At 43.4% G+C, this 20,590-nt stretch overlaps 1 protein-coding gene across 1 annotated transcript in view; it reads right to left on the bottom strand.

Annotated features, from left to right (window-relative positions):
* The window catches only part of LOC146679560 (protein NLRC3-like), a 48,228-nt gene extending 39,014 nt beyond the window's left edge, over positions 1 to 9,214 (bottom strand). The window contains exon 1 of the mRNA XM_085450224.1: positions 9,048 to 9,214. The gene's annotated coding sequence lies outside the window, so the exon portion shown is untranslated. The remainder of the gene's footprint in view (positions 1 to 9,047) is intronic.
* Between the last annotated feature and the right edge of the window lie 11,376 nt (positions 9,215 to 20,590).

Genomic DNA, 20,590 nt, shown 5'->3' with positions numbered 1-20,590 from the left:
GGAATTATGTTTTCAAACAAAGCGTTAATTCCATTAACATTTATAGACTACTTTTGATTCTCACTGTATTACGGGACAAAGTGCGTCCCTTATTAGCTCAATACGGGACGTGTACTTTTGTTTCGAAATACGGGACGATTCCGTTTTTTAAGGGACGGTTGGCAACCCTAGCTGCAGCTCCTGTGCAGAGCTGAATATTAAATATGTGCAAACAACAGCATGTTTTCAGTCTCTTGCCACATCTGTAAAGACAGTAAAAAAAAATTTTAAAAGCTTGTACTTCAGTAACTCCTCATTAATCAGGAATTATGGATTAAAGTACTGTAGTGTACTGTAATACTGAAAAAATGTACGAGAAGAACTTCAGATCCTGGGTGTGTGAGGACAGAAGGATCAGCTCTATTTCAGATTTGAGATAAACTTTATATTTCAGTTTGTGATGGTTCTGTTCTCTTTGTGATTACAGGAGCTGCCCTCAGATTCAGACCTCAGCACCACCCAGTGACAGCAGACAGATCATCCAACATGTTCACATGTTAACTGCAGAATGAACTGATGCAAACAGTACAAAGGTTAAAGCACCACATGTGCTGTAGTGAAAGCTGCAGCTGTTTTATTGATAAAGTTAAAGACAAAAAAAAAAAACAAAAGTATTAATCACACCTGTAACTGTGTCACATATATCAGCATTAACAGGACCTCAGTTTGGTGTTTCACAAAGCTGCTGATCTCAGACCTGCACAGCTTCCGTTTTAAACACTTGATGTACTCAGCTGCATGAAGAGCACGCTTGAGTTTCTCTGACACAATTAGATAAAACCTGATGAAGGTCAAAGGTCGTCACTTGTATGTCAAATTACAGACTTGTGATCTGGAATTCTTTCACAGCTTTTTGCAGATAGTGTTATTTACCATAAAGTGATGCAGAGTTATTCATACCAGAGTAACCAGAGAGGATCATATATTTTTAAATATATAACTTTCTACAGGACTGAATATCATATCTTTATGTAAAAGCCTGGAGCCTCTGGGGAGTATCCGAGTATTTATAACACTACACAAACCAGAGGTCTCCATCACAGTGTTGATGAAATGCTGGGTTTATCCATCTCCTGGGGCGGGCCTACGAAGGAGTGCTGAAGATTTCCCTGTGAGGGAGCTGCTGGTGAAGATCATGAGTCCTGCTTGATCAATGTTACGTCCCCACATAAAAGCTAGGCGAAGAGGGTGGGGGACGGTAACAGTTGGATCCGGGTGAAATTAAAAGAACACCAGGCAGAGGTAGTTAACACAAAATATATCTTTATTATAATCAATTAACTCAATAATCATATAAATAGTAACAACAAAAAGAGACAGCACCACTGCTTTAATGATAAATCAGACAGGTCAACCCAAAGAGATAGTGACCACTTCAACAAAAGAAAACAACTATAAGGCTTCAACAGAAAAAGACAGCAACGCTGCTATTAACAATTACCAGGCAGGCCAAACAAAATAATGGAGGCCTTAATAATACTTAAGGGAAACCACCACTCAGTTAAGAACTACTCACAAAGAGCCACACAAAGCAGGCCGTTTCCCATACCTAGACCAGTATCACACACTAACCAGCACAGAGGAACTCCACCAGAAGCCTCTCCCACATCCACACTGCTCTTCTCCAGCTTATATCACCTCTGAGGGTAATTGGTGGTAAACGAGGGCAGATGAGCAGCAGGTGTGTCCTAAAGGAGAAGGCAGGGGCAGAGAGAGACAGGGGAGGGGCAAGAAAGAAGGAGGAGGAGAGGGAGAAGACAACACCACGCCCACACACTCCCACAGCCTCACAGGATGTAACAATCAATAACATGAGCTTCAGTCTTCCTGGTGTTAAATGAAGACTCTCTCAGTGGGTCAACAGAACTTCTGGCACAGGAGCTGTGATGAAAGAAAGGGAAGAAGTTTCTCCAAACCTCTGGACGCAGGAAACCCAGCTTGGTCCTGATGGTCTCCCTCACTAGTTTCTCTCCAGGGTGAATGTAGCTGTTGATATAATATGGACTCTATTATTAAATGAAAAGAACAAATTAGACTACACTACTGAAACGTTCTGCTGATGTTTTTAAAGTCTCCATGTTACCAGGATGTAGACTAGAGATTTAAACAGTTTTAGATCCATTACACTCTTATGTTAAAATCTCAAAGGACAGTATTATATTTTTGATATTAACAGTAACTCTGGGCCTCTGTGGAGTAGGGCTGCCACGATTAGTCGACTAGTCACGATTACGTCGACTATCAAAATCGTCGACGACTGATTTAATAGTCGACGCGTCGTTTGAAGCTTTGTAAGATCCCAAAAGACGCAGGAATAAGTACCGGTAGTAGCATTTAAGAGTGTAATAACGGACTGAAACAGAAGAGGGCAGCACTGCATGTACAAGGATGCCAGCTGCCGTTAAACCCCGAAGAAGAAGAAGTAGCTCTGTCCCAGAATTCATAGCGCAACCCAGCTCAGTTTCCAACAATGGCGGCAGCTAGTTAGTTTTAAAATTACTCTTATTATTCTTTCTAGGTCACAAAATAAACGTTTAACATATTTTCAGGCGAGAATGTAGCTGTGTAAACCTCAAATACCTGCTCAGTTCATCAAGACACCACATATTTTCAAAAGCACTCCGACGTTTTCGGAGACGTCTGTTACCCACTAGCTCGATAGCTAGCCGGGGGCCATGAGAGCACCGGACTCCCGGCAAATCGTTTTCAAACCCACCGCAGTCTTTCGCTACTCAGGTTAAACATGGTTAAACACTTAGATAACTTAAAAATGTTATTGTTTGGCTTTTTTTGTATTTTATTTGTTCCTGAGTAAATCGGTTTGGCTGAGATTAAAGTTATAGTTTTTACACAGCTGGATAAACCTCAAGCTCAACCTCAAGACAGCTGATTATCAGAAGTGTGAGATGCTGAGAATATACTCCGGTGTCCTGTTATATTTTAGATAGCAAGGAGTTTATTAAACTTCACCGAAACAATCTGCAGATTTCATTAAAATTTAATAAACTATCATCTTGTCTTTATTTTTAGTTAGCACATACCTTAAACACTTATAGCTGTAAGCTAATGATAATTATATAAGAGCAGATGCTGCTGTACGTTTTACGTCCAATGGATGATGATCTGATTAGTCGACTAATCGCAAAAATAATCGGTGACTAGTCGACTATCAAAATAATCGTTTGTGGCAGCCCTACTGTGGAGTGTGCAGCTGATCTCATCGCTGTCTAAAAATGAATAAAAAACACATAAGTGTTGAAGACTATTAAGAGTAGCAGGTGTGTAGCATCGCTAACTAGCTAGCAACAAGCCTCCAACACAGTGCGTATGCTAGAGGCTAATCTAACTAACGAATTAACAACAGAGTGATTTTAGAACTATACGATGATAAGCTGTGTGTCTTTTTCATAACAGTGACATGGTTGTATTTACCTTAATTAGACGAGTTCTCAGTCGCGGTAAACCAGCAAAAATACTCGAGCAGCCGGGCTACGTAGAAAGTGTAGGCGGTCACGTCCAGCGGGTGTGTGGGCGGGAGCGTTACACAGTCGCTCCACCTCAAGTCACTACTGCGCAGACTCTGGCTCCAAATTTGCAAGATGGCAGCCTCCAGAAGCGGGATATTTTGGCTTCATTTTTACACAATGGGAGGAGGCGGGGTCGCGTCGTACATCTTTTATACAGTCATTGGTTTCTACACTGGTTAGCAGGCAGCCGTCTGCTGGAGGAAACAGTCTGAGTCACATGACTCTCTGTGGTGGAAATGTCACTTCCTGTTGGAGCGGAGCCAACTCTTTGTGATGCAGTTTTTATAAAATCAGACGTTTACGTGTTTAATCTGTGTCTAAACTCCACCTGTGATAAATAATCTATCAAACCAGCTGTGACCTCTCTGTGAGTCTGTGGGTATAAAGACTCAGAGTCTCTCCATCAAGCTCAGGCCACAGACAGAGAGTCAGTGAGGGGAGAGCTGGGGCTCCTCTCCACCTCCTCCACAGACTGATGGAGGCAGGAAAAACTGCCTTCAGTCATCAGGAAGTAACAATGACTCGGAGTTCAGCTGCTGACCATCAGCTAACTCTGCTCCTCTCATTCAGACTCTGATCACAGACTAACAGGTCATGGCGGACACACTCGGCCTCGTTGGTCCAGCTGTGAGTCCGTTACCGTGAACTATGGAGCGGCAAATTTGTGCTGGAACTAAGCTGCACACATCTGATGTTAGCCAGGAAACATTACACACTGTTAACATTACCTCAACACGGAGCTTCACACGGATACGATCAGCATCAGTCAGAGACACAAAGTTCAGGAAGTGAAAGTAAACTTTGAACAGGAAGGAAACAGCCAGAGAGCCATTTGACAAACACTCTGTGACAGCTGATGTTAGAACAGATGTTACCATCATGTTAACAGATCCTGCAGCATCACGTGGCACAAACAGCAGTGTGCACATTTACACATGTGGAACAGGAAGGTCATTAATACCTGTCTCTGTGAACACCTGTCTGAACAGGAGCTGCACTCATGAAGCTCCAAGTAAGACTGAGTTTAAGACAGAAACTTAAAGACCAAATATTCAACTTCCTGATCCAGGATTCAAAGAGGATCAGCAGAGTTGAGGTGTTGGAGGATTGGATGTTCCAAACACAGCTGCAGTCAGAGAAACAGATGCAGAGACAGACGAACATCATGTGCTGAAGATCAAACTCTGTACAGACACAGGAAACAGCAGCACCGACTGTGATGCTCTCAATGACCACGTTCCTGTTAAACACAGTTAGCAAAAGAAAATGAAAAAGAGAGAAAAGCTTAAATAAATTGCTGATTCTTACAAATTTACTTTAATAAGCCCCACGCTCCCGTACCGGGGGCAAAAGACATGTGTGGTATCCACAGAAATCTCTGCTAAAGTCTGATAGAAAACATTTCTACAACCACCAAACACACGAAACAAGCAATGATTAAAAGAGTAGTTACATAAATGCCCAAAAGTCCATAAACAAACAAAACCAAACAGACTTCATGTAACCGGCTAAAGAAAGGCTAGTTAGCTCCCAGAGCTATCACCGATTCCAAACACCAAGTTTCACCGCACTCCGACTAAAACTCACTGAAATAGTTCCAAAAGAAGACCACAAAAACACACAGCGGCGCAAATGTGCTAAGACAGATTTCCTCCTTTTTGCCAGTACCTGATAGCATCGTGATTATCAGCAGCTACCACGGCTGCATCAGAGCCACATCCATCAACAACTGCCATTATAGAGACTGAAAATGTGACGTCAGTCCAGGGTAAAAGCGCAAAGGATTCTGGGAACGAGTGGCAAGCGGTACTAGTGCAAGCAGGCTTTCACATGAAAACAGTCACACAGCGATAAAAAGACACACAAAGAATGACAAGAAGCTGTTGTGTTATTAAGTGCAATAGTCGCATGACAGCCACAGGAAGCCGACGGATAAAGAGATCGGTTTTTATCGGATTGCGTCGTGGATGAGAAATTGTTTAATCCATGTTTCCGAAGTAACAAAGAGCTGACAGATGGTCTGGTTTACATCTGTTATGCCAAAAAAAATCCACCAGAAGGCGCTGTGAACAGTTGGCTCGCCTTTTTGTTGTTGCTGTTGTTGTTGTTGTGCTAAGCTAACAGGCAGAATTCTACAGGTATAGCTCTAAAGAATGTAGCCTGATGGGCAGTGTAGTTCGTGCTGCAGGGAGAATTGGCTGTCATACCCGTTATGTGTCTGTGAGCGAGGGCGGGAGAAAAAGGAAAAGTACGAGTTGTCATTGAGCAAAAACGGGAGCTGGAAGCATGTAAATATAATAATAACCACTGCAGCCAAGAAGAGTGCCTGACGAGCCCAGCTGTAAGTAAGCTATTAAGACTCGACTGTACACCGTGTTCGTGTTTTCCTCCGAAAACAATAAGTTCTGTTGTCTGTAATAAATCACAGCAATAGTACATTCATGTGTTAGGAGGTGGTGGGTAGGTGTATTGTTGTTGTTTGGGTTTTGTTTTCCTTTTTGGCATAGGTAGGTGAGGCGGGGCTTGATGGCATTCCGGCACACCTGCGGCACATCGGACGTCATCAGTGAGCGGTTTTATAGAGCCGAGTCACGGACGTCTGGTGTCAGAGTATTGCTGCTGTCACAAGTGGTAACGTGTTAGTGCAAGCTGAATCTGCTGATTCCATGCTGTGGAGCTGCATGTTTTAAGGATCCACTTTTTGCCTGCTTCTCTTTTGTTTTAGCCTGTTCCGCTGCCTGCTCGCCTGCCTCGTTTTTGGTGTTGGCTACTGTGGATCCGCGACGGAGAGCTACGTTCCATCAGGCTGTGATCACTGCTGCAGCTGTAGTTTGTGTTTCAAGTAAGCTCTCCAACTCTCCCCGTCCACTTTTGTTTAACTTTCGGCTATCAACGGTACTCCGTAAACTCTGTTTTGTTCCTCGTTGTCAGGTAGCTCCGGTGCGTCATCTGCATACCTCGGCTTCGTCTCATCTCTTCGGTGTTACTCTCCTGGCACATTTTTATCTGTCACTGCATATAGCCCCCTTCCTTGTAAATATTCCCTATTCTGGTATATAAACTTGCATCACAACTATCCTGTGCCCGTGTGTGTTTCTGCCACTTAATCCATCCGTGTAAGATTACCTAACATCATGTAGTTGTAAACAGCATGATAATATATTAAGTAATCAAAAGTATTCAGAATACGTTACTCTCATCGAATAATGTAATGGAATGCGTTACAGAAGACATTTTGGGGCATGTATTCTGTATTCTATAATGGAATACATTTTAAAACTAACCTTCCCAAAACTGTTGGTGGCACTGCACTCAATTGGTTAGGTTTATTTGTCAGAACTTTCTCTGTCAGCCTTCTCGGTTCCAAATCATCTTCTGCTCCTCTGTCATGCGGCGTCCCACAGGGTTCAATTTTAGGGCCATTGCTCGTTTTACTGTATTTATTGCCTCTGGGTTCCATCTTTAGAAGGCATGGGATCTCATTTCATTGTTATGCCGATGACTGCCAAATTCATTTGCCACTGAAGCAGAAGGGTGTCATCTGCATAAAACCTCTCATGACATGCCTAGATGACATTAAAGCTTGGTTGGCTCTAAACTTTTTAAATTTTAATAAAAAGAAAACAAGTTGTTGGTGTTTGGACCCAGTGGTCCCTGCGAGTCCTCTGTAGATTTGGGACTCCTGGAAGTTTATTTTAAACCTGTTGTTACTGATCTTGGTTTTAAGTTGGACGTGATTTGAAATTGGAGAACCAAATCAGAGCAGTGGTGAAGTCCAGTTTTCATCATTTAAGGCGACTGGCAAATCTTTTCTTTCACAGCAGCATCTTAAAACAGCGATCCATGCTTTTATTTCTTCCCACCTGGACTGCAACGCACTTTATGTGGGGTCAGTCAGTCGTTGCTCTCACGTCTGCAGCTGGTTCAAAATGCTGCTGCACGACTCCTAACAGGAACTTGTAAAAGAGAGCATATAACCCCTGTGCTGGCCTCTCTGCACTGGCTGCCTGTGTCTTTTAGAGTTCATTTTAAAATTTGTGCCGTTTGTCTTTAAATGCTTTCACAGTCTTGCCCCGCTGTAGCTCTCTGAGCTTCTTCATCTCCACACACCGTGTCAGTCCCAGGTCAGCTGACCAGCTGCTCCTGGAGGTACCGAGATCCAGGCGGGATTTATTTTTTCTTTCTTTTATTTGGCTTTTATTTATACCTTATGTAATTTTATTGGGGGGGTTGGATTTCACAAGGAAGTCAAACAAAATGCAGTAATTTGCAAAACATGCTGCTAAACACAGCAGTACTACAAATTATTCCACCTGCTGAAAAGTGGATCTAATGTGGGCGGACTCACACTTAGCAAATGGTAAATGGCCTGCATTTGTATAGTGCTTTTCTAGTCCATAGGACCCCAAAGCGCTTTACACTACATTCAGTCATCCACCCATTCACACACAGGCGATAGCAAGCTACATTGTAGCCACAGTTGCCCTGGGGCGCACTGACAGAGGCGAGGCTGCCGGACACAGGCGCCACCAGGCCCTCTGACCACCACCAGTAGGCAAACACAGGGTTAGTATCTTGCCCAAGGATATTTGGCGTGCAGCCTGGGATCGAACCACCGACCTTCTGATTAGTGGCTGACCTGCTCTGCCACCTGAGCTACAGCCACCCCACCCCAAATAAACCTGTGATGTGAGAATGTAATCAAACTGTTGATCAGAGGCAAAGTAATTTAAAGTTTATGATGCTATCGTCTAATGTTAGCTGACATGATGTTAGCTTGTAAACTTATGATGTTGTCTGGGTCTCATGTCTGATCTGATGATAATAACTGTGACAACACAGAGATTAAATAAAGGACGTTGGTGGGACTTCTTATGTTAGAACTATAACTTCAGTTAAGGAGTGAGACGTAAGGTGACAAGGAGAATGAAGAGAATGAGAAAGAAGTAACTGGGAAGAGAAAATGAAAACACAAATTTGAAATGATCAAATTTGTGTTAACAGATGATGGTGATTTTAAAAATTCAAGTAATTTAAAGGTTTTATCCTATTTGTTGTTGTTTTTTTCATATTCTTCTATTTGCAAGAGGTTATTAATAAAACAGGTTCTCTTTCTGGTTTCTCTTTTTGGACGCACTCTCTACAGCTTATCACATCCAAAATGGCGGATGTCAAGTACAAAACCTCGACAGAAACAATCAGCAAGAATTTTAGCATCAGTCCAAAATAAAACTGTCCAACTACAGAGTTTTAAAATCCAACTAAACTATGAACAGAGATCTTTTACAAATAGGCTATTGATGAGATGACAGTGGTAACAAAAACGTACACATCCGCGCACACAGACAAAATGGCGGGAGAGCGTTTAACGGTCGACCTCATGAGTCCGTTACCGTGAACTATGGAGCGGCACATTTGTGCTGGAACTGAGCTGCACACAGCTGATGTTAGCCAGGAAACATTACACACTGCTAACGTTACCTTCACACGGAGCTCCACACGGAGACGATCAGCGTCAGGCACAAACACCAAGTTCAGAAAAGAGGAACTTTGAGCAGGAAGGAAAGAGTCAGAGCGGCGTTTGAGGACACGTTTACAACCACGAACATCAGAATCTGTCTGTGCTGCATTCAAGTGCAAGTTGGAAACTCACTAATCTCTGTCATGTTGTCCAAAGATGATTTATTTCTGCTGGTTTTCCTGTTTGAAACACAAACATGTGTCAGCACTTTGTTGTTCTTCACCCTGCAGCATTTGAATATTTCAGGACTAAACTGATCATAAATTCATGAAGTCATGACTGAAAGTGCAGACTGAGAGTGGATCACATGATGTTTGAGGTGTGTCATGTGACATGTTCAGTATTGTCACACATGTCTAGATTGTCCCTGATATCATAACTGCTCAAACACTGATGATTATATTTGAAGAATTATTCCTGATGGCAGCAAAGTTTGAATGGAGCTCTCTGTCTGTGCTGATTTGTCGCCCTCTGGAGGTCAAAGCACAAACTGCATGATGTCACTGTAACCACCACGGTGACAGGAAGTGTTTTTATGACTGAAACACTGAACGGCTGCTGTCTTATCATACATGAAGCGAGCAGCGTTCATACAACAGAGGGCAGGGCGCATGCTTGTGACATCACTAAACATTAAGTCGTCTTAAAGAGACACCACACTATTGCGACTGTTACACATGGAAACTTATAAGCATAACTTCTCTCCAACAAACGTGGAACAACAGGAAGATCCTTTATAAACACAAGTCATTCCTTCTTCTTTATATGGAGGAATTAACTGGAAACAAACTTGAAGGACAATTTAAAGGAGTTTCTTACAAAATACTACACAACTTTAAAATTTAGAGACGAAGCCAAGAAGACACTGCAGAGGTTTCAGCCTGATGTGAACTGTTCTGCTTCTTTCTGTGAGTTACGCACTGAAACAATTTATCATCTATTTGATCAGGATATAAACAGCAGAATCAGAGTTATTTCTAACAGCAGTCTGTTTCATTATTGATCCAACAGCACAGATTTATCACTGATCTCTTAAACCTGATCACTTAACTCTTTCACACACAGTGGTCACTACAGTTACAGCTATTCAAAGGCTTGTATTTGTGTCAGTGTTGATGGTATACTTGCACATAAACCACTACATTCGACACTGATGTGTCCCTCCATACCCTGTCAAAACCTGTTGTCCACCTAACTGGACATGTAAAAAACACTCTTTGAAAAGTACACGTTTAAATGAAGTTCAAAAATCTTTTTTCATGCCTAAAGATGAATAAAAACACTTAAGAACAAAATCCTGATTGAGGTTGTCATAATTCATGCGTGAAAGGGTCAAAACTAGAAAATAGACGGGACAGACGGGACTGAGGGATAGGAAAGGGAGAAAGAAAGATGAAGGAAAAGAAAAACAGAAGGGAAGAGGGACAGAGAGAAAGGAAACTTAAAAAGAGAAGAAGAAGAGAAAACAAGCAAAACTAACAGAGCAACATACTAAACACAACACCATCACGTTAATCTAGCTAAGTGTAAACAGCAGTAAATACTAAATATTGAATGCTGTTGTGTAGCAAGCAGGACCGACAGCGCACAATGTGCTTGGGAGTAGCACCAATAGAGGTGTAGTTTATGTCTATGAACAGTGAACACCCGTGTGCAGAATCAGAATCAGAATGGGTTTATTGCCAGATGTTGAGGTTTACAACATTAGGAAATTGCTGCGGTGCTTCAGTGCAGACAATAAGAATTAAAGTGCTATGTAGAGAGAAAGATATGTGCATGAGATATACATGAGATATATACATGAGTGCAGGTGGTGATCAGTGCCAGACATGGAATGATGCAGTGAACACAGCGTAGGGTCATGTGTTAGTGGTGGGAACAGTCGTACGTTTATTGTTCATGTGTCCAACAGCAGAGGGGAAGAAACTGTTCTCGTGGCGAGAGGTTCTGGTGCGAATGGACCGGAGCCTCCTGCCTGAGGGGAGCAGGTCAAACAGACTGTGTCCCGGGTGAGAAGGGTCAGCTGAGATCCGAGCTGCACGCCCCAGTGTCCTGGAGGTGTACAGGTCCTGCAGAGATGGGAGTCTGCAGCCAATCACCTTCTCAGCAGAGCGCACAACACGCTGCAGTCTCTGTTTGTCCCTGATAGTGGCTCCAGCGTACCACACGGTGATGGAGGAGGTGAGGATGGACTCGATGATTGCGGTGTAGAATTGCGTCATCGTCCGTGTTGGCAGGTTGAATTTCTTCAGCTGCCTCAGGAAGTACATCCTCTGCTGGGCTTTCTTGATGACGGAGGTGATGGTGGGCTCCCACTTCAGGTCCTGGGTGATGGTGGTACCCAGGAAGCGGAATGAGTCCACAGAGGTGATGGGGGTGTCAGTCAGGATGATGGGGGGGAGTGGGGCTGTGTGCTTCCTGAAGTCCACAATAATCTCCACTGTCTTCTGGGCATTCAGCACCAGGTTGTTGTGGCTGCACCAAGACACCAGGCGTTCAACCTCCCTCCTGTAGGCAGACTCATCCCCGTCCGAGATGAGCCCAATGACGGTGGTGTCATCTGCGAACTTGATTAGCTTGACAGACTGGTGGGTGGAGGTGCAGCAGTTGGTGTACAGGGAGAAGAGCAGAGGAGAAAGAACACAGCCCTGAGGGGAGCCGGTGCTGATGGTCCGGGAGTCCGAGACATTCTTCCCCAGCCTCACGTGCTGCTTCCTGTCCGTCAGGAAGTCAGTGATCCACCGGCAGATGGGATCAGGCACATTCATCTGGGAAAGCTTGCCTCGGAGATGGTCTGGAAGGATGGTGTTGAAGGCAGAGCTGAAGTCCACAAACAGGATCCTGGCGTAGGTTCCTGGGGAGTCCAGATGCTGCAGGATAAAGTGTAGGGCCATGTTGATGGCGTCGTCTACAGACCTGTTGGCTCTATATGCAAACTGCAGGGGGTCCAGGAGGGGGGCCGTGAGGGTCTTGAGATAGGAGAGAACTAGGCGCTCAAATGACTTCATGACCACAGATGTCAGAGCCACGGGTCTGTAGTCATTTAGTCCAGTGATCCTAGGTTTCTTGGGGACAGGGATTATGGTAGAGGACTTGAAGCAGGCAGGCACATGACATGCCTGCAGTGAGGAGTTGAAGATGCCAGAAAACACTGGGGCCAGCTCGTTTGCACAGTGTCTGAGGGTGGCAGGAGACACACCGTCTGGGCCGGGAGCTTTCCGAGCATTCAGACTCTTAAACTGCTTCCTCACATCTGCTTCATGAATATGAAGAGTTGTGGTGGGAGGAGGTGGTGTGAAATCCTCTTTTGTGTGGGGTGAGGAGGGGGGTGTTGTAGGTGAACAGTTTGAAGGTGGTGATGGCTCTATGGAGGGGGGAGAGGTGGGGGAATGAGTGTCCAAAGTGCTTCTATTGTTGGGGTCGTTGGAGGTGTGAAGGCTGCCTGATGACTCGTCAAAACGGCAGTAGAAGTCGTTAAGGGTGTTGGCTAAGAGCAAGTCATCAGTGGAGTGGGGGGTTTTAGGCTTGTAGTTTGTAATATTCCTAAAACCTTTCCACACAGAGGCCGAGTCATTCTCTGAGATCTGCTGCTGCATCTTCTCAGAGTGCTGATGTTTGGCAATGTCCACTTCCTTAGTGAACCTGTACTTGGCCTCTCTGTAGCAGTCCCTGTCTCCGCTTCTGAACGCCTTACTCTTTTCCAGCCACAGCTTTTTGAGTTTAGGAGTAAACCAGGGTTTGTCATTGTTATAACTCACCCTGGTGCGTGATGGCACAATGCTGTCCTCACAGAAGTGGATATAGGAGGTGACAGTGTCCGTAAACTCGTCCAAGCTGTTAGAAGCAGCCTTCATTGTGTCCCAGTCTGTGGTCTCCAAACACGTGCGAAGCTCCTCCACATCCTCGTTGCTCCACAGTTTTTTGGTCCTCACGACAGGTTTGGAGAGCTTCAGCCTCTGTCTGTACGTGGGGATCAGGTGGATCATGACGTGGTCAGAAAGTCCAAGTGAAGCGCGCGGCACCGCGCGATAGGCCCCGCTGATCGTGCTGTAGCAGTGGTCCAATGTCCTCTCCTCTCTGGTCGGGCATTTAATATACTGCTTGTATTTCGGAAGCTCATGGCTCAGATTGGCTTTGTTAAAGTCCCCAAGAGCAATGATGAGAGAGTCCGGGTATGTCCGCTCCGTGTGGAGAATCTGCTCTGCGAGTGCGCACTGAGCTGCTTGCGCATCCGCGTCTGGCGGGATGTAAACAGCGGCCAGGATGAATGAAGCAAACTCCCGCGGAAAATAAAACGGTTTGCAGTGAATAAAAAGATATTCCAGAGAGGGAGAGCAGTGCTGAGCAATCACTGTTACATCTGTGCACCAGCCACTATTGATGTAGAAGCAGACACCTCCACCTTTGGTTTTACCGGAGAGAGCGGCCTGCCGGTCCGCGCGCAGCAGATGAAAGCCCTCCAGCTTGAGCGCGCAGTCCGGGATGTCCTCACTGAGCCACGACTCCGTAAAACATAAGACACAGGAGGAGGCAAAGTCTCTGTTCATGCTTCTCATCAGGGCCAGTTCGTCGATCTTATTCCAGAGTGAGCGTACATTAGAAAGGAAGATCCCAGGAAGAGCAGTTCTCAGTCCGCGTTTCCTCAAACGCACGAGTACGCCGGCTCGCTTACCTCTCTTTCGACGTCTCACTTTCCTGATCAGAGTCAGCAGTAAATCTGCCGCAGATGCGACAAATATTGGAAATAAATCCACAGGCGTTGTAGTCCTGTAGTTAAGGAGCTCTTCTCTGGTGTAAGAGTATCCAGAGGAGTGCCCAGACACAGAAGAAATGCACAAAAACAAGACAAAAGTAACGCACTGAAGCACCAGGGCATCCATACGCGGCGCCATCTTGGCTGGTTATATAAACCTGTGGTCTGGACCTGCAGTTCTTATTTTTACTGTCTGGTTTTGTGTAAAGCAGCACTTCAGTAAGCACCTGTGAAGCACACAGTCATAGTCGAGTAATGAAGCGATCCATATGTGAAACATATTCCACGTCTACAGGATAGTGGAGGTTACATGGGTCAACCTGGCAAACTGTACCAGCACATGTGATCACACTGATAGCAGAACACAGGTATGTGAGTCTCTACGACGAGGTCAGAAACCAGTAACAAATGTTTCATGTGATTCGTTTTTCTCCAGTTTGTCTGCAGTGAACCTTAAATACTCACTGAACCAGCTGTTTCCTGATGTGGTGACGTGTGTCGGTGATGAAGCCAACACTCTGTCCAGTGTTGGGCAAGTTACTTGAAAACAGTAATCAGTAACTAATTACTTCCCCCAAAAAGTAATCCCGTTACTTTACTGATTACTTATTTTCAAAAGTAATTAATTACTTAGTTACTTTTTAAAAACACGATTTACAACCTGAGTAGGTGATAAAGTGATAGATCTTTCAGCCCAATTCTACTTTTTCTACATAATCCATCATACAAAATGTAATCAAATGGAAAAGTCTCTTTTTAAAACTTGTTTTATTAGATTTAATCTTTTAACTTTATGCATCAAGCAAACATTTAATTATATGCAACATTCTCTGACTGGAAGAAATTAGTTTGACATGTAAACCTATTTTCTGCACATTCCAGCACATAAAATAAAATATTTTTTGTGTTTACACTCAGTCTTTCAAATAGATGCAAGTAAAACACAGCAGAAAATAAATAAAGTCAAAGACTCAGCGGTCCTGTTGCTCTATTTTCACCTGTAAAGCAGGAGTGGGGCAGGCGGAGGTTTACCCTGGTGCAGGTGTGCCGCGGTCAGTGGAAGAATCCGCGAGTTTCTCTGTGAGTTTCCCATTACGTCGTAGCTACTCGGTGCTTGTTTGAAGTTTAGGGGTTTTTTCGCTGTAAAAAGAAGTTTTCTTCCCACGCACAGCGGACACTAATGTTTTTGTCACTTTTTATGGAATCAAACTCAAAGTAAGGTCAGTACTTCCACGCTTTAAACGCTGCACGCTCATACTCTCTCTGCACTCGATATGTGATCCATTGTTGATCTGCACACAGCTGTTGTCACTAACGTCGCACTCGCTTACGTCACTGTCGTGAGACATTCTCGCAAAAAAATCACGGTTTTAGTAACGCAGTAACGCAGCGTTCCTACGGGAAAGTAACGGTAATCTAATTACCGTTTTTGCAATAGTAATCCCTTACTTTACTCGTTACTTCAAAAAAATAATCGGATTACGCGTTACTGGAGCGTTGTTCTCCTCTGTAACAAAGCAGTGATAAAGGAATAGATGCTGATTTTATTCGTTTCAACTTGTGTCTTTGTGCTGCTGGATTCAGTCTGAAGCAGGCAGCAGTGCTGAACCTACCAGTGTAAATGTGATGGTGGAAGCAGAGGCCAGCACTTGGCAGTGCTAAACACAATAAAAGACTCACAAGTTCCTGCTCAAAGGTCAGCTGCCTTCAGATCAATCATTAACCTGCAGCAGGTTGTGGCCTGATGTGTTTGTAAGAGTTTCACTTTCAGGAGGAGAAGATTTAAACGAGTCACACAAATGTGAACTACAAAGTCTGTGACACACAATTTATGCAACCTGCATGAAATCTGACCTGAAGAAATCCAGTCTTCTGCCTGTTGTGGTTGTGACAGCTGCTCGTAGGAGAGTTTGTTTGTAGGAGGTGGAGATGTTCTCAGATCAAGTGCGTAATCGTCTCTTTGTGTAGACGCTAAAAGCTGTGAGCCAAAACTCTCTGCTCTGAAACTCTTCACTCAGTCCTCACGCTGAGAGTTTAGAGGCTGAACTTCTTGTTCCTCCATAACACTTTTCATGAAACAGCAGAAATGAGCTTGTGTTTCTCAGCAGTGCGCACACAGAGAACCGATCCTCTCTGCTCAGTCTGAACAAATCAAAGTGAAACGTCAGTGAAAACACAGCTGCTGATCAAACTGTGTCAGATTAATGCCTCAATGTTTCACTGTGAGGTTAAAAAATACATAAAAATGATTTAAAGAAGTAGGAGGCAGATTTTCACAATAAGAGCACTTTGTTTTTAATTCAGTTAATGTCAAACTGTCATCAACACCTCTGTGTTGTCTCTGAGCAGATTCAGGCATTACTCAAATAATAAAGGCTTTCTTTCACTATTATACTTTTCATTAGTCTCCAGGTTGATGATTATAAACAGAATTATTAAAGTTTTTATCATTTCAGGCTGAAAATCAACATGAATTTGGTTCTAATCAAAGAAGCTCCTTTAATGTGTGTCATTAAAATCCTCACACAGACTTAAAAAGGCGACATTAACATTAAAATAAATGAAAGAAGCTTCAGCTGAGAGCTTCATGCAGTCATCATCAGCAGCTCATAGCAGTCACAGCTCTTTATTACGCAGCTTTGCAGGAATTAAAGTGGCTGAAGTGTCAGAGTTTGTGTGAGAAGCTGCTTCATGGACAGCTGTACACACGTCTTTATTATTTCTTCATAAATCAAACACACAGGTTTGTCTGCAGATGATTTAAAGTGTGTCGTTGTGCAGTTAAAGCTGTTTGTGTGACGCCTTGACCTCCTGTGAATGAAACAGCCAATCAGATCCATCAGAGAGAGAGCAGGAAGTGTGTGTTTGTGACAGAACAAGGAAACAGTGATGATGATGAACATACAGGTCCTCTGATGTTTCCTGTTACAGTAACGCTTGTTCATCTGTTGCTCTCCTACACTTTCCTATAAATAAAGGAGAAAAAGTCCGTTTAGTTTCATTTCCTACAGCTCAGAGTTACACTTCACATTCCTGCTGTCACATCAAAAAGCTTCACTTTGGTCCAACATCTACATGTTAACATGAAACACAGACAGACTCAGAACATCTGGAACATCTGCACTTTGACCCAAACTGTTATAGCAGGATATTTTCTGCATATTTCTTATGTTGGACCTGTTTGAACTGTAAACGACCTGTAATCATCTGTAAATGGTGTGAGACACACTGAGGCCACCTACAGGGCAGCTGGGGAACAGCAGGGATCTGAAATCATACGAGACGTTAGTGAGTGAGAAGAACAAACGGACTTAAGATGGCTCGAAGTGATCAAAGTTGATCTAAAACAGAAGATAAATCCACTGATTCTTTGTAAAGTTCATCTGCTGCTCACATGAATCCATGAAAGATTTATTCCACTGAATGTTTCTTCAAAGCTCATTTCAACCTGTTGAAGTCATGAATGAAAGTGCAGACTGAGAGTGGATCACATGATGTTTGAGGTGTGTCATGTGACATGTTCAGTATTGTCACACATGTCTAGATTGTCCCTGATATCATAACTGCTCAAACACTGATGATTATATTTGAAGAATTATTCCTGATGGCAGCAAAGTTTGAATGGAGCTCTCTGTCTGTGCTGATTTGTCGCCCTCTGGAGGTCAAAGCACAAACCTACAGGGCAGCTGGGGAACAGCAGGGATCTGAAATCATACGAGATGTTAGTGAGAAGTTAGAACAAACGGACTTAAGATGGCTCGAAGTGATCAAAGTTGATCTAAAACAGAAGATAAATCCAAAGCAGCATCAGATGAATGTTACCATTTCCAGTTACGGTGCCCTTCATCTAATATGGAAATGTGTTGGTTTTTTTAGCCGTGTTGTTGTTCTTCCTATTGTGTTTAGGCCAGAGATGCTCTTCAAACAGCGGACAGACATGACCACATTACAAGAACATGGTGTGAGTCCGATTTGATATTCCAGTCAACGCTGAGAGACCTTAACCAGGAAGTCAGAGGTCAGCTGATGCTGCGAGCAGGAAGTGAACCAAGGGAAAGGTCCACTCTACTCAATCTCAAAGAAAATATGCTGGTATTTGTTGATGTTGATGGTACAATAAAAATATATAATATAATAAATAATAAAATATCATGTGATGATGAGATGTGTTGTTGGTGTTTGTATTTTCTGTAAATGTCTTTTTTAATGTAAATGCTTTGTTCCAGACGGACAGGGAATCAGTTGCTGTACGATGACATCATCTTGATGTTGACGAGGAGGGCGAGAAAAACTAGTTTTGTCCTGCAGATGGCGATCTTGCACCGTGTTCAGAGAGCCGACACTGATGGTGCTGCTCTACTCAGCTTACTTTAGCCTGGGTTGGACTCTATATGAGCAGCTTCCACTCTGGTTTCACTCTTAAACACACTTGTTTGATTTCACTTGTAAAAGTTGAAGAATAAATATTTTATTACAAAATGATTTGTTGATGCATTTTTTTAGGGTCAAATATCTTGTTTGATTTGAGGAATGAACTGTTAGGGTGGAAAAAGTGAATCAGGTTAAAATAGTGGTGCTTTATATCAGTGAAGATGTATAATGTAATTTAAAATGTTGATGATGGGTTGTAGTGGGCTTGTACTTACAAAACTGCCTCATTTTATTGGAACGATCCACAGTTGCATCCATTCACGGATGACATCTGACATCATTTGACATCTGGTCTGAACACGTTTGTACACAAGATGCCTCAGTTCTGGATGTTCCCACAGACTCCTCTGTGCACCTAAAGAAAAGGTCAAGGGTCAGCAGCACATGTAGTTGGGACAATTCTTCAGTCGCACAAACTACATAATCATTTTCCTCCAATGACGACTTTTCACTTGCAGAAATGGTCCTGTGTGATTTCCAGGCTGTGATATAAAAACTAGTTCCTAATGGCAGCGACTCACTCAGTAAACATGTGTTTCCTTCACCAACCTCACACACAGATCCAATAAGATCAGGAAGTGGGCAGTATAGTACAATATGTGTTATTCTGTGCTGCACTGCCCAATCTAAAGATCTGCTGAAGTGTTGGAAATGATCCAGATGTTTATTTTGGACGATACAGCAGAAGATCAGACATGAAAGTGGAGATAACACAGAAGACCTGCAGCAAAGGTCAGAGGTCAGACTGGGCCCCTGGATTCAACAATGAGCCAATGATCATCAAGCAGTGACTAAAGCAGAGCCCTGACCTTCTGACATTCATCACACAGTCAGAACAAATGTCTGCTGATGACTTCATCTCATGAAACGACTGATAGATGTCAGTTCATTGATCAGCTGAGCTGCTGATCTTCATCGTCACAGAAACATTCAGCTTGTTTCAATCAGTAAATAACTCCCACTACTCCCAGTTTGAACTGTTCCCACTCAAAATGCTGTGAGAACAATGATCATTGTAGAACTTCACAAACATCACGTGTTGTTTTCCACATGTAAGATCAGCAAACACACAGAAACTTCCTGTTGCCACACACGGCCTCTAAAATCTCTTCCACGCTTTCTGTCTGAAGTCCACTCTCTGTGTCGGATCCACAGGAAACAACAAGATCTTATTAACATGGTTTTCAATGTGTCTCCTTCCAAAAAGTCCAACCAATGAACAAATGTGTGTATTTGTGGAGGCCGAACAAAAGCATGACACATTTCTCTGTTTCTATAAACTGGAGTCAAACACAAACATGAAGAGTTTCACTGACAGACTCCAAAATGCCCCCACAGTGGATCAAAGGGAAATCCTACAGTGTGGCCAGAGACTCTTAATGGCTCCAACATCAACACATCCACAATGTTGGATCCAGTTGTGCCTCACAGAGTTACTAAGACACACCCTCTGCCAGCATCACAACAGCTCCACCTGCTTCACCTGCCTCCTCAGCATCTGTACACCTGAAGAGAAAAGAAAGGCTCCAACAGCTCAAATCTACAAAGGATTCATGAAGTTTCATCCAACAATAACATGTTTGCCTTCCACAGTGTGCTGTTAGACACCACTGTACCTCTGCCATTTCAAAAAGAGCAGCTTGGGAACATTTTGGCTCCAAACACTTTGTGTTTAAGTTCTTTGTTTTCTTTGTGAAGCCGACAACATCTGGAGCTTTGTGACTCATAGAAACATCATTTTGTTCTTTAGATGACAGCAGATTGGGACTGAATAATCAATCACTATCAAACCAATAAAGACAAACATGCTGATTTTACAGGAACTTTGTTGGAGAAGCTGCAAAGACATGAAACTGGTGGAGATCCCAAACCAGTTGATAGTGCTGGTTATTCCAAATAAAGCTGTTTCCCTTTGAGATGAAATGACTTTGTGTCCTGATATATAATAAAGATGTTGTTGTTTTTGAGCCCCTGTATTAAAAGTAGTTTAAAGTCAGCTTGAGTTTGATGTCTTTATGTCAAAGCTGCTCATGATGTTGAGCTGCTGATGGAATAAAAACAATATAAAAGCATGTAGTCCAGACTTAAATGCAGCCTGTTGTTAGCTGAGGTCCACACACAGTGTTTGACAGTGTAAAGTGTGTGAAAGGGCTGCTGGTGGAGCTCACTAGGATGAGCAGGTGACCATGTGCCACGAGGTGGAGAGCAGCTGGCCTGGCTTTGACCCGGGCCACGCCCCCTTTCTCTCTGCTTTGCTGTCACTTATCTTCACTGCTCTGTCCAATAAAGCTGAAAAAGGCCCCGAATCAAAGAAATCTG

Source organism: Copadichromis virginalis, unplaced genomic scaffold, assembly GCF_057382275.1.
Source record: "Copadichromis virginalis isolate Kocher_CV1m ecotype Utaka unplaced genomic scaffold, C_Virginalis_male_GT1.1 unmapped_scaffold_1, whole genome shotgun sequence".
Taxonomy (NCBI): Eukaryota; Metazoa; Chordata; class Actinopteri; order Cichliformes; family Cichlidae; genus Copadichromis; species Copadichromis virginalis.
Note: the sequence above shows the minus strand (reverse complement) of the source record. Positions and strands in the feature narration are given on the sequence as shown.